The sequence below is a fragment of the Natrix helvetica genome (assembly GCF_964273705.1).
Source record: "Natrix helvetica genome assembly, chromosome: Z".
Taxonomy (NCBI): Eukaryota; Metazoa; Chordata; class Lepidosauria; order Squamata; family Natricidae; genus Natrix; species Natrix helvetica.
Genome location: NC_138554.1, coordinates 93067071 through 93073511, shown reverse-complemented (window position 1 = coordinate 93073511; position 6441 = coordinate 93067071).

Here is a 6441-nt window from a genome sequence, read left to right as displayed (position 1 = left end):
CTTTCTCTGTCTTCTATGCAACCACGTGGTTTTGTTTGTTAAGATTTGTGCCTTCCCAAATTTAACAGATTTGTGCTGGGAATGACTAGGATGCATAAACCTGAAAGTTCTCTTCCCCCCTCTTATTTTCTCCTTGTCCTTGTGTAAATGTGTGTCTAAGTCTTTGTGCACCCTCAAGGCAATTGTAACTAAGATGTCTCCAATCCAAAAGACAAGAATTTTAAAGTGTTCAAAGAAAGAAAAGAGTAAACTCGCCGAAATTGCCTTCGCTCAGTTTGTTGGGCCCAGAAAACTAAATGAAGGTGGGGGCAGTCTTTACTTTGTGTCTGTTTGGCCAGCAGAAACAGAGTAAAGAGAAGGTTTTTTTCCTCTTCCTTCTTCCCTATACCTAAAATAACAACCCAGGAAATGTTTTAAATTCATTTGCAAGAAAAGTTTCATCCTTGCATTTTTGTGTGTTTAAAGGATTTTACCTGTTCATTTTTTTCCTGAAGCATGTGAATCCAGACCCCATTTCTCATCTGCAATATCCCCAAAATGTTTATCTGTTTAGTAAATGATGGTTTTCTTTTTCAAACTCTGTCTGCAAGCTATCTAGCCCCCCACGCCCCTCCCTTACCTCTAATCCTCCAACAATGCCTTTTCGGGGGGGGGGGGAGGAACCTTGTTCTCATGTCTTCAGCTGAGTATAAATTTTTTTTCCTTTTGTGGGGAGGAGGAGAATGTTGCCTTGTGTGTGCATGTATGAGATGAAGGAAATTCCTACTAATGGTTTGCCTTCAACCTGAGTAAAAAAACTCTGCACATTTATCTGGCCAACCTACTCTCTTGGTCCTAAAGTAGAAACCTGGCTCCAGAAGGCAGTTTTTATTTAGATTTTGTCAACAAATTTGCAGATTTTCTGGCCACCATCCGATGAATCAAGAGCCCCACCAAGATGCAAATGATGTGCTAATGAAAGTCTCCATACAGCTGGATCTTTAAAAATATGCCAGCGCTGCTGGGAGGTCCAACATAGAACCCTGGCCGAATGCAAACAATGTGTGGACAAAAAATCTCTATACATTGTCTCTATACATCTTGATCTTTAAAAATATGCCCATGCTTGCTGGGAGATCAAGATAGAAGAGTTTGGATCTTTAAAAATTAGCCAGCACTGCTGGCAGATCCAAATTAGAAACGAACACCCCAGGGCAGAGACAGGTATTAACAATCTAGTGCTTAAGGAACAACGGGGTTACTTCAAGCAAAAGTAAGAAATTTAGCAGGTAATAAAAGGTAAAGCCTATTGAATGGGAAGACCTAGGTAATTGGACTTGATTAATTTGTTGTAATATCTGTTAAAATTCTTAGGTGTACATCTACACTAATAACATGTAGAATTGAATGGCATTAAATTAATTGTGATATGTTTGACCAGCTAGCAAATAAATAAGCTTCTCAGCTAGAGCATGAAGCTGTGGGGAAGGGGAGTGTAGTTAGGATTTAAACTGCTCTCTGAGTTTTTCCATGCTTGGAGAATGAGCCACATGTTTGCCAAGGAAAGAAAATTGAAGATTTAAAGAGACAGGACCTCCCCCAGGCCTGAAAGTGTTGTTCCATGGTATTTGTGCATGTATGTGTGTGTGTGTTGAGATCCTTTAATAAAAGAAAATGGAGCTCATTGGCTTATGTACAGTTCCCTGAAATAATTGTAATAACTGCTTTGCATGAAGAAAGAATGAAATGGAATTTCTGTATGTGAAATTAATGATTGCAGTGCAAATGTGAGTATGTTGATGGTAAAAGTTGGTATGAATGTAGTTTGATTCCCTTTATATAAAGAAACAGTAAGCTGCAAGGTTGTTTAATGGTATGTGTGTGTATGCATGTGTGTTATCATTTTCAAACCTGAAGGGAGGGTGAGATCCTCTAATAAAAGAAAATGAAGCTTGGTGGCTTGTGAAAAAAAGCTTCCTGAAATACTTATGATTGGTCGGCATGAGCAAGTATGAAGGTCTGATTGCAGTATGAATGTGAATATGTGTCCCCAATGCCCCAGGAAGTGATAAGTGAAGGGATCCAGAGACCTGTGATTGCCTGCGTGAATTCTCCCCCCCCCCCTCTTCCTTCTGGGTCATTCTTTGGAGGGAAGCAGGAAAGGCAAGTGTCTGCTCATTTTTACCATGACTGTGTGTATGAAATGCCCCCAGTGATACCTGTGAATGCCTCTGGGCATCCCCCCTCCTTCTTTCCCTCCTTCTTTTTGGATCATTAAAGGTGGCTGAAGTTTTTCTGCTCACTTTAACCACTTTTTTTTCCTCTCTCTTCTGAGAAATTTGGAGTAAATGGGTGATCTGCTCCTGCACCTTTACCTTTCACTGTTGTGATCTTTCATCTGCATATAAAAGTTATGCAGTTACATTTCTTTGTCTGCTCTGAATACAATTTTGATTTTTTTTTTCTTCTGGAAATTTTTGAGGTTTAAAATGCTTAAATAAACTTATAAAAAGAAATGATTTTGAGATATTTTGCTTACATTTGTAAATGTTTTAACATACGTAATGAGAATTTGCTTCCATCTGAATGGAATCTGAGATTTTGGAGTGTTGATTCAAAGTATTTTCTTTTTAAATTGCAATTTTTTAAAAGCTGTTCTTCTTCCCTCCCTCTTTTATGCCTGAGTGCATTTTTAAATGTGTATGAATCAAGGTGCTCTATCCTATGATATTTTGTTTGTTTGTTTGTTTGTTTGTTTGCAACACAAGTTGTTGTCCCGCTTGGAAATTTACTCATCATTGCAAAAGTGATTCAATCATAGAGGCAGTGGGAATATCATGTTCCATGAAATTTACATTGTCTGCCTTCTGAAATAATGTTTGGATTTTCACACTTGGATAGAATGGGGGAAATTCCACAATATGAGACTAAAGATATGTCTGTAAAGAACTGTATACTTGGCTTCTCCTCTTCTTCTTCACCTCAGAAACAAAGGACTGCTAGCTCAAACCATAACTCTCGAATTTGCTGCTGGTGATTGCCTCCTGATAAAACCTGACATGAGGAAAAAACTTAGCCAAGCCTGGAACAGACTACCAAGACTGACTGACCACTCTTACCAGCAAGCCAAACTTAATGCCATCCAGCAGACATGAAAAAGGACCCTGAGATGAAGTAAAGACCAAAAGACTCTCCAATTCCCAGAAGACAGCTGTAAAGACTATGGGGGAGGGTGAAAATTGATTGTAAATTTTTCTTTCTTTGCCTCCTTCACAGAAATTCATTGTAAGGTTTTCTTTCCTGTCTCGTTTATATTGTAATCAGTTTAATGTATTCATGTAAGAATTGTATTTGAGAGTGGCTGGCACAGCAAGATCTGAACACCTTAGATTTCTGTCTGGTGGGAGAGAAATTTATCCAAAGTATTTTCTGTATTGGAGAAGCAGCTACACACACACACACACACACACACACACACACAGAGAGAGAGAGAGAGAGAGAGAGAGAGAGAGAGAAGAATTAGATTGAAACTATCTCCTCCACACAAAGCTTCTCCTAGGTTGATTTTTTCCCTAACAAAAAAAAAAAAAAAAGCCTAAGCAGTGATATCTCCCTTTTAATCCCATGGGTGAGGGTCAATTTCTCTCAGGCAATTCCCCCACTTGAAGAGTAACAGAAAGGATCTTCAAAACTCAAACACTGACTGTGACTCAAAAAAAATGATGCTGCCCAGTTGCCCAGTAAAGCAGGACATGTTGCACTGGTGGTCTCGTGAGTAGGAGTCCCTGGGCTCGTTGTGTGTAATTTTAAAAAAATACTAAATAGCTTGGATTGCACACTAGCTAATCTCAATTTGGCCTCACTAAAATAAGAGCTAGGGCAAGTTCAAGAACCATCCCTTGGAAATGGGCAGCCTGTAGTTCTTTAAAAGGCAGAACCATAGCTGTGAAGGATTTTTGGGACTTGTAGTTGCTTGTAACCTGTCTGGAAGCTCACAGAAGCATCTGAAAATAATTGGCATAGAAAATTGGATACTGTAAATTTATTCCAAATCTTTTACCCTGGCAGCTAGACCTTCATAGTTGAAAGCTCTCTGGGAGCCACTGAAGGGATCCTTCTGCTGTCTTTCTCAATGCCTTTCCATCAGAAAAATTAAGTTTCCCTGATATGACCAATTTTGATCTTTTGTCAAGAACATGTGCGTTCCACTCACATGTTTTGAAAAAAAAAGAGGGATTCTGGAAAGTTATCACCCAGCCCTCTCCCAGAAAAATGAAATATCCTATGAAATATCGAAAAGGTAGAATATTTCTCTGGATGTGAAAAAAAACATGTTTCAAAAACACAAGGTAACTCTCCCTGCAGCTTCCTGCCCCCACCTTTTGTCCATGAGCCATTAAAGCCTGAACCAGTCCCTTTACATAATAAAAGAGTTCTCCCCTTCAGCTCCAGGGGGATGGGAATGAAGGCATGATAATATAAGTTTACTCAACTGACCACATGGCATCTGAGAACTCTGAGAATACAATCAAACCTGGACTCAGTCTAGAGAGTTGCCCCTGCATGGGCCCATGTGAGTCTGACAACCAATCAGAATACATTTCTTACACAGGAACAGGAAACAGAGAGATGGGACTGAACAGTTATAAAAAGCCTAGCAAGCCCCTCCATCGCCCTTCTCTTCTTCTCCACCAACATTGAAACATGTGATCACCTTTTCTGTTCAGGATTCAGGCCATGTGGTCCTGTCCACCATTAAAATCATCTTTCCAAGCAGCCTCCATGTCTCCAGTATCTTTTTCTTTCAACAAAAGGGAATACAATACATACTTAATTTTACATGTTAATAACTGCTGGAATTGTGTTTGCACAACATTGGAAAAACAAAGACATGAAAATGAATAAAGAAAATATTAGAATGTATAGGAATGAATAAATTGACAATTAGAATCAAAGAGAAGGCTTCAAATATTTTTTCACGTGGGATTTGTTTTATTAATAGCTAACTAAGAAACAGAAGTTAGAAATCTAAAAGTATGAAAGAAAACACCAATTATGTAAGGAAAGGTCACTAAAATGTATAAGCAAATATCATTAGTACTTGATCATTATTAATGTGTAGATAACTGTGAGACATTGCGTGCGCGCGCGTGCGCACACACACACACACACACACACACAAACTATGACAGCACCAGGAAAACATCAAAAGAATAACAGTTTTCCCCAAAAAAACTGCAGATGAAACCAGTTTTTCCCCTAACCCTAAGGATAGGAAAGACAAAGCCACTGGAATAAAAACCATCAAGGCATTGTGGGACATATTAGCATAAAGGACCAGTGCCAGAAAGCTCACAGAACCAGAAACCACAGAAAACATTGGCAAGAAACTCAAGCCCTTTAAGAAAACCCCAGGCAAAAACACCAGCTGAAAGGAAGATTTAAATTCTAAAGTACACCCATTAAGACAAAGAGCTTCAGCAGGCTAAAAATAGCTTGCCTGGGACTCCCCTTTATTTGTTTCCTAGCAGAACTAACCCCCAGGATAGGAAAGACAAAAGACCTGGAACCAAGATTAACCCAGGAAAACAGGAAAACAAAAGCAGGGCAATCAGAAACCATCTAAACGCATCAAGCTGCAGAGGCTCGCAAAGCAGCACACAGTTCAACATACGAAAGCAGCTATGGAGTCACATAAAAGGTGATTGCTGCAAAAAGCAACCACCTCACAATTACCTCAAAAGCCAGGTATCACACAGAAACACACAAAATCTGGCAAAACTGCCTTGTACCAAGCTACCCATATAAAAGCAGCAATTTTGAGGCACATAAAATTTATGTGAATTCACTACAGAAACACACAAAATCTCGCAAACCATGCACCAACCTGGACATTTAAAAGCAACATATTGCATCACAAATAAAACATTTCCAAAAAGCAATAACATTTCTTGTAATAAACACTTCCTGAAAACAATGTAGGAAGTTATCACCCAGCCATCTCCCAGAAAAATGAAATATCCTAGGAAATATCGATAAGGCAGAATATTATATTTTCCTGGATGTGAAAAAGGGAGAAACACATTTTAAAAACTAAGTAAATTCCTGCAGCTTCCTGCCCATCCTCACTTTATCAATGGGCCATCCCCTTCAGCTCCAGGGGGATGGGAATAAGGCATGATAATATAAGCCTTTACTCAACTGACCACATGGCATCTGAACTCAATCAAACCTGGATTCAAAACTCAGCCTAGAACAGCGATGGCGAACCTTTTTTGGCTCGCGTGCCATAAGTGGGGGGAGCGCGGGGGGGATCGTGTGCGGGCGTGCCGCACCCATAATGCAACGGGCCCCCTAGTGCGCATGCGCGCACCACGCGCCCATTTTTGCATGCTTTTTTCGCCCTCCCCAGGCTCCAGAGGCTTTATAGGAGCCTGGGGAGGGCGAAAAGAGCCTCCCCCG